Source organism: Artemia franciscana, chromosome 5 (assembly GCF_032884065.1).
Source record: "Artemia franciscana chromosome 5, ASM3288406v1, whole genome shotgun sequence".
Taxonomy (NCBI): domain Eukaryota; kingdom Metazoa; phylum Arthropoda; class Branchiopoda; order Anostraca; family Artemiidae; genus Artemia; species Artemia franciscana.
The window spans coordinates 28,110,771-28,118,515 of NC_088867.1; the positions used below are offsets into that span (position 1 = coordinate 28,110,771).

At 38.1% G+C, this 7,745-nt stretch overlaps 1 protein-coding gene across 1 annotated transcript in view; it reads right to left on the bottom strand.

Moving 5' to 3' along the window:
- Positions 1-5,983, bottom strand: part of LOC136027206 (U3 small nucleolar RNA-associated protein 25 homolog) — a 43,823-nt gene extending 37,840 nt beyond the window's left edge. The window contains exon 1 of the mRNA XM_065704228.1: positions 5,905-5,983. The gene's annotated coding sequence lies outside the window, so the exon portion shown is untranslated. The remainder of the gene's footprint in view (positions 1-5,904) is intronic.
- Positions 5,984-7,745: the final 1,762 nt, after the last annotated feature.

The following is a 7,745-nucleotide window of genomic DNA, read 5'->3' on the forward strand; positions in this document are numbered from 1 at the left end:
GTATCCAGACCAGGCTGTCATTCTAGTTCTGTATTTAGTTTCTCATTACCCTTCATCAAATGAAGAACCGTGAAACAGTGTTGAGTTGTATTCAAGTTCACATTGGACTATTGAAACATGAGTTCATCCAGTGCAGGTGGTGCAAAAAAAGGAAAATAAAAACCCAAAGGACAGAAGAAGAAATAAAGATGAAACAACAATTGGCTTCGTTTTTCAAACAGACTGTAAGTAAATTTACCACATTTTATGGGGACAACCCATCAGCAACCGAAGTTTTACCGACAAACGAGCTGACCCTGGACGTGAGACAAATATCTGAGGAGATAAATCTGCACAAACCACAAACGGGGGAAATAGCTTCCAGAACGATCAGTACCAATTTTTCCGTGAACCCGAATGATAATCCATGCCAACCAGTTTTGACTGACTATCTCGCCACTACCATTGGGAATCGCAAACGAAAATTTAACAGCTCCTATTTCTTGGCATACCCATGGCTCAAATATTCGAAAGAACAGGACTCAGTGTTCTGTTTCAATTGCCAACATTTCAGTGGATTCTCGCTAAGATCAGGCGAAAGGTATGAAGTTAGAGCATTCATAGCTATAGGATTTAGAAAGTGGAAGGTCATTTCTGAACTAATGCGGCAGCAACGAAACAGCAACCAACACAAAGCATGTACCATTTCTTTGACTCAGTTTAAGGTTATTGAGAAGGAGGCGGCCGACTCCATTGCGTCATGCCTCTCCAAAGAACGCGAAAAGGAAATACTAGAGAATAGACAGTACGTAAAAGGTCTACTAAAAACTACAGCATGACTGGGACGGCAAGGTCTTGCGTTTCGTGGCCATGATGAAGGGGAATCTAGTACCAATCAAGGAAATTTTGTAGAGACAGTACATTGTTTAACGAAAATCAACCTGGACTTGATAAAAAAATCTTGTAAGGCCTATGGCCATTACATGTCACAGGAGTACCAAAACGACTACATTGAGGTCATAGGAATGAAATCAAAAGTTCTATCGCGAAAGACGTCAGAGAAGCAAAATATTTTGCCATTCTTGCTTATGAGACAAATGACCTCTCCAAAAAAGAACAACTCGCGATCGTTCCTACCACATGCGCAAGGTTGCTGCTGAGAGTTTGGCTCACTTCATTTGCAACAAAATAAAGGGTATCAGCCTTGAATGGTCAAAGTGTGCTGGACATTGCTAAGATGGGCCAGTGAAATGAGCAGACACTTTTTAGGAGAAAAGATTCGTCTCCGGGAAAAAGCACCACAAGCATCATACACACACTGTGATTCCCATAGATTTAACATTGTCATTGGCGATTGTATGCAGAAAATACAAAGGATTTCATGAGTATTTTCAGTTTTGCAAACAGTTCACAGTTTCCTCTCCAACAACAACACTTGATACCAGTTGTTTGTCAAAGCCCAGAAAACTGCCAATGTGCCTGTGCTAATGCTTGAAAGGACAGTACTGAAACGTTGGTCTCATTGATATATATGGTTAGATATGACTGCATACTCGCAGTTCTGTCAGTAGTTCAAGAATCTTCCAGCAGTGAGACAGCAGCAGAAGTTACAGGCCTTAAGAACCACCTAGAGTCGTTTCCCTTCATATTCAGTTTGCATGTCATTCATGAAGTTCTTGCAGTGATAAACCCTCTTTCTGAACAACTACAGGCAGCACATCTGGTCATCTCAGAAGCTTGCACTTTAATCAGTGCAACAAAGAACAAACTGAGGAAAATGCATGATGACGAGTATTTTCGTGTCCTATATGGCAAGTCTAAAGAGATGGCCATCAATGTTATAGCTGAACTGTTGGAAACAAGTGCTCTCTCTTCAGCCGTACCTGCTAAATCAAAAGAGTTCAGAAGATATCGAGAAGATTAAGAGACTATTTGACGACAACAACAGCAACTGGAAAGCACAAAATTAACTCCAAAAGCACAACAATGGAAGACAAAATGCAGAGAGAGTTCTACTAGGTTTTGGACAGAGAGTTAAATGATTTTGAAGAGCGTTTTTCCGTCCAGTTGCCAGTGCTAAAAGCCACAGGTTGCCTTAACCCCAAATCCAAAGATTTTATAGACTCAGATTTACTTCTTGTAATCGCGACATACTTCAATCAGGCAGGAATCAAGATTATGCAGCTAAAGTGTCAAGCTCTGATAGATTGTGAATTTGTGTTGCAGCTTTCACAGAAACCAGCAAATGCTTTAGATGTCTTTGAAAGCCTTGAAGGATTGAAAAAAGCTTATTCTGAGCTTCTTAAGGTCGTCAGGGTAGTCCTCACACTCCCACTCACAACATGCTAAAATGAACTTTTTTCTCTGTGTTGACGTTTGTGAAGGACTATCTCTGGACAACAATGAAAAACGAGCAACTTTCGCATTTGCTTATATTCTCTGAGAAAGTTGCAGTGAAGGAGCTTGATTTTGGGAACCTTATCAATGACTTTGCAAAAATGAAGCAAAGGAGATATCAATTGCTGAAGTAACTGTATGTAATTTTCTGATTTATGCAGCAAAGGTTTCATTTTGGTACTGTTTTTGGTCCTTAAATAAGCTGCAAATGTGAACCCCAAAGGTATTACAGTACTTAAAGGCACATTCAAATTTTTTTATTTTTTTAAGGCTTGATGGGGGCCTAATATCGATGTTTCTCCTCCCCCCTAAGGTCTTCTGAAATGGCACCACTGGTTCTATGGTTCAAGTATTTTAGCATAGGACAGTAATTTAGTCATCTTTTGATAGCTGATATTCAACTTTTTTCATCTAATGAACTACATTTTTTTTAAACTTATTTAGTTTTGTTTTTATAACTGTTGAAAAAGGGCAGGAAAAATACAAAAAAAATAAATTTTCTTTTTTCAAGCAGGTTTATATTATTTTCTAAGAAAAACTCCAAGTAAAATCACAATTTGGGCTTGGTGAATGGACAGATCAGAAAATAATAAATTCAAATGCTACAGCAAATGTATCTTGCTCTTCAGGAGCAACTTAAAACTGCAGGTCTGTTGCAAAATCACATGTTGCAACTTGAAATTAACTTATATTTTCAATTCTCAAATCTACTGCAGTTGAATTTCCCAAGAAAAGACCATACACAGAATATAAAAAAAATCTTCAATCACGGAAATATTTCTGAGTTATCTTGTCTTTAGCACCTAGGACAAGATGAAAGACTAGGACTAAGGCCCATCATTTTTCTTAAAGAAGAAAGTGGGATCTCCAACATGCTATAGCAATGTGGCATCTCCCCAGACAAACATTAAAAGAGGGCTGGAAGTAGTTCCCATATAAATGGCTTCACTCTTTGACAACCTATGAAATAAACACAAAAAGAAGTAAAGAACAACATTACAACAAACAAAAATTATTCTTTGCTTATGGCATGGGGTTGCCACCCTAAGCCAAATATTTAATGGTTCAAAGCTGGTACACATCAATAAGGTCTTCCACTCCAAAGATATTGCAGAACACTTTTCATACCTTACCCATTCCTATTGTATTAAAGCATTTGTTTTTAAAGTATTGGAGAATGAAGTCAAACTTTGGGATAGAGGCCAGCAGATTAAGGGGGAGGGCGCAAGTAGCCTCCCCCCTATTGAAGTAAACTAGAATTTCTGTTTGTTTCAAGTTCTAAAATCACTCTTTACTTTCATTTGAAAACTTCTTTTTTGCATTGAATTTTTGCTCTGTTTAAACAACATGGCCAGTTTTATCCAATATATGATTTAGACTACATTTCCATAACAACACTTTGAGAAAAAGACTCATTTGGTGTCTTTGCTTTTGAACAGAATTTGTCTTTGACATGAAACTGGATACTTTTAAATAGGGTCCAACCAGTAAGGGTTTCTGGGGTCTGATGCTGATACAATGCCAATAAATTCCCATCAGGAAATTACCTAAAGATTAAACCCTGCATTCTCTGCCTGTATTCATACACACATGTTTCTCCCTGGTCTATTACATCCTGAAGAACAGCCCCATTAGTTCACTGTGGATTCTGAATAATGCAAAAATGTTTACTTAGAAAAGATATAGAAAAACAATTAAACCAAATCTAGTATGGAAAGTGCTTAATAAGTCCAGTCCAACTGGGGCAAGTTGTAGTGCAGGAAGCACAGCTTTTCAGCATTTTCTCCTTTCAGAGCCATTATAAATGTTCCCAACTATGCTGAAAACTATTTTGCTTGGGATAGAAGAGGTAAACAGCAGAGATACTTCTCAGCAAGTTGTACCAGTCTCTTTAAATGACAGCTATTATTTCACCACCTCTAATGGACAGCTTTTTTCCTGTCAATGACAGCCTCACTCATGTATCTTTCCAGTTCCTGATTAATATTACCTCCTGACTCTTCTTTCTCACTTGTTGAAGTTACAAGCATGTTATCAAACAGACAGTCAGTCAAGCTTGCTGTGCCTACCCTCCTTAGTTTTGGGTTTTCCTCCTCCTATGTTGCAGTGAATGATTTTGTTTCTTTCAATTTCTGACTCTGTCTTTCTTTTTTTAGCCACTTTTTAGTGTTACTGAGTGTCTCTTGATCTAGGGGTTGAATCTATTGGGGTTGATCTATTGGTAAACATGCTAGCTAAAATTATTCTGCATATTATAAAGCAAAAATTTTTACTGAACATGTTGCCTTCTCTACAGGTCCTTCTCTAGGCATATACTTTATTTATATCTTTTAATTTCATCAATTTAAATTGTACAGAATTACCACCACCTAAAAAATCCTTTGACTATGTTAAGCTGTATTTTGACTTGCACTAGATTCAAAATTAAGTGATTATGTTGTGATTTTTGCCATCTAATTTGTAGTTTTCTGCAATGAGCCAAACTATGGTGGCAATACCTTGCAGGGTCCCTGATGTTAGTAGCCAACACCTTTTAATTAAGTAACCATCTAGCCACTGGTTGTCCTGCTCAGTGTCTGGCCATCAGATGGGGTATTTAGTGGGGATACAATGCCAAACTGAAAGCACCAAAAGTAATAGGCATTTCTGAAAGTGGCAGAGGAGAGTGATGATTCTTGATTGATGCTAACGGACATTTTATTGGTCGTGTATGGTCAACACCTCCATCAAGTGCAGATACCCAAACTTGCTCAAGCCAAAATAGGAGACTGTCCAATTTTTTGGTAAATAATCTTATACTTTATCAGTAAAGGTTGGCTGATAAGGTGACAAGTAAAATGAGAGACAGAGTTGGCATATCCACATGGTGACACTAAAACTAAAGGACAGCTCAGACAGCATTTGTAAAGTAGATAAAGTTGTTTGCAAAGTTTTTAGAGTTGCTTTGTTAACCATCTGTAAACCTTTACATGAGCAAGCATTAAAGTAAAACTATAGTTAACTTATTTTTTAAAGTTCATAAAGTTGACCAATAGGGAAAGAGCTCCAGAGCAAAATATTTTAATCTGATTTGGAATTGTGGAGTCAGGAAACTGAAGATATGGTGATTTCTCTAGTCTGAGAAAAGCTTATCATATACAAGTCTTCTCAAGGAAAACACAAAGACAGGATCTGCATTGAAAACATATTCAAAGAGATCAGCACTGTTATGTACCATCAGTTTACAGGTGAGTTGAACACTACTTTTGTTGAATGGTGTTGTGACTTGACAACACCTTTACAAACTAAGAGGAGTGGTAGGAAGTTTTTCTTAAGCATGGAAAAGTATAGTAGAAATCAGTGCTTTGGAATTTAGTTTCAATATTTTGCACAAAATATCTAGGGTGCTATGGGACTGAATTCTTGCCAGGATTTTTGGCACCACTGTCAACTTCACATGACAATAGGAAAAACCAGGAAATCTTAATATGCTTAATCCTGAAAACTAAATATTTGACAAGCCCTTATGCCTCATTAAACTATACTCACATCCCAAGCTCCTTATTTACTTCAAGACTTTTTCTCCGAAATATGAAATGCTTCAGAAATTTGAATAGTTTGCTGCTCAAAACGCACTTAAAGTATAAGGCTCGTAAGAGCGGTGAAAACTACACACTTTGCAAACGGCTTCACTAACTTTACGAAAACCGTCTGAGCCGCCCTTAAGGCTGTTGTGGAGAAAATAGTGCGTTGATTATAGGCTACGGCACGGGTGCCTTGGACTTGATGCCACGCACAAACTTCACTTTAACAATGTGGGAAATATCAACAGTACACTCGATAAAATCACGGGTCCTTCATGCCCAGAAGACATAAGGGTGAAATAGTGCGTTTTGTTTGATCCTCTTAGCCTCAGCTTTATCAAAAAGAAACTCAAGATGTTCAAAAGTAGTCCGTATTTACTGCAAAAATTATCTCAAGAGGGAATCAATCCCCCTGGGTGGATCAAATACCTACAACGGCATACTTTTGATTTCTTGAGGAGCAAAACAAGCTTTGAGAAAAAAGTTCTTTTCTTTTTACAGCTTCTGAAGGATGATTGATACTTGCTGCCGACGACTAGCATGTGCTAACCTGCCCCATCCTCTTCTGTGAGAGCCTAGAGTTGCATACCTAAGCTTTTTTGAAGTTCTTGGGATGCACTCTCCAATGGAATTGAGAGGAATAACTGGACACCACCAAAAAAGGCTCATCTACAAAGAAGAAAAGGGATAGACAAACCTTATCTTAAAATATCACGCCCAAAGGGATACGAATTGTCCAAAGGGCTTGGGCTCATGATGGACAAAATTCCCTAATGAAATTTCAAGCACAGAAAAGGCCTCTTCTGCCAAAATAAATAACAAGCTTTGCAAAGGCTGCAAAACTAGTCCTATTCAGACGGATGGACAGTATCAATGGAACCTTGAAAGAAGAAGACGTCCATTGCACGATACGTATACTGGGCAATAAATCTTGTGTGGGAATGATTTTCACATATACATTTTTTCCGCTATATTAAGTCAGTTTGATCAAAGTCCGATGTTAAGATGAGAAAACGCTCGTGTGGTCAAAGTAGGTAATAAATAGAGCTGAGATTTGATTTACCCGATCCTGCCACCATGAGATACAGCTCCTAAATAAAGCTTCTGTGCGGAAGACCCTTTGTATAGGATGCCAGAAAACCTAGTCGACTGTAAGGTGGCATGCAAAAGGTCCTTTGGGAGGTAGAAAATAAGTACCATCAGAGCTCATGCCAAAGTAGAGGTGAAATACATTCATTTAGCCATTAAGGTGGTCCTGGTTGGCGACATTGAGAAGAATAATTTTTGATTTCCAATCAGGATGAGCGAGCATATATTTCATAACCACTTCCTAAAAGCACAGCTGAGTTATCTTGCAAAGATGCAGACACGACGTTACTTTTTTACCTTCACCCAAAGCTTAAGCTCTTTAAGTTCCAGCATATGGGCAAATAAGACTAGAATACAAGTAGAATAATTTGTGTTGATGCCCGGTGGCTTCGTATATCCTCGCAGGGCATCTGGCAAAGTGCAACGGATTCGGAGCCCTGGACCGTTGCAAATCAAGTAACTGGAAGATCAAGAATGCCAAACTCATTGAGATGTTGAGGTAAGTATAGCTCCAGAGCGTACATTTATACTCCTGAAAGCTTAGAAACTTTAATATTATATCCGATAACCCTAAAATGTTTATCTAGTATTATTATTATTATTAAGATGTTGAATCCTAGGATGCTATAATCTATCAGACGCTATGGGAGAGTTCAAATATAAACGAAAGAGCATATGAGCTTCTAAAATGCCTGATCGGATAGAATCTTGCCTGAT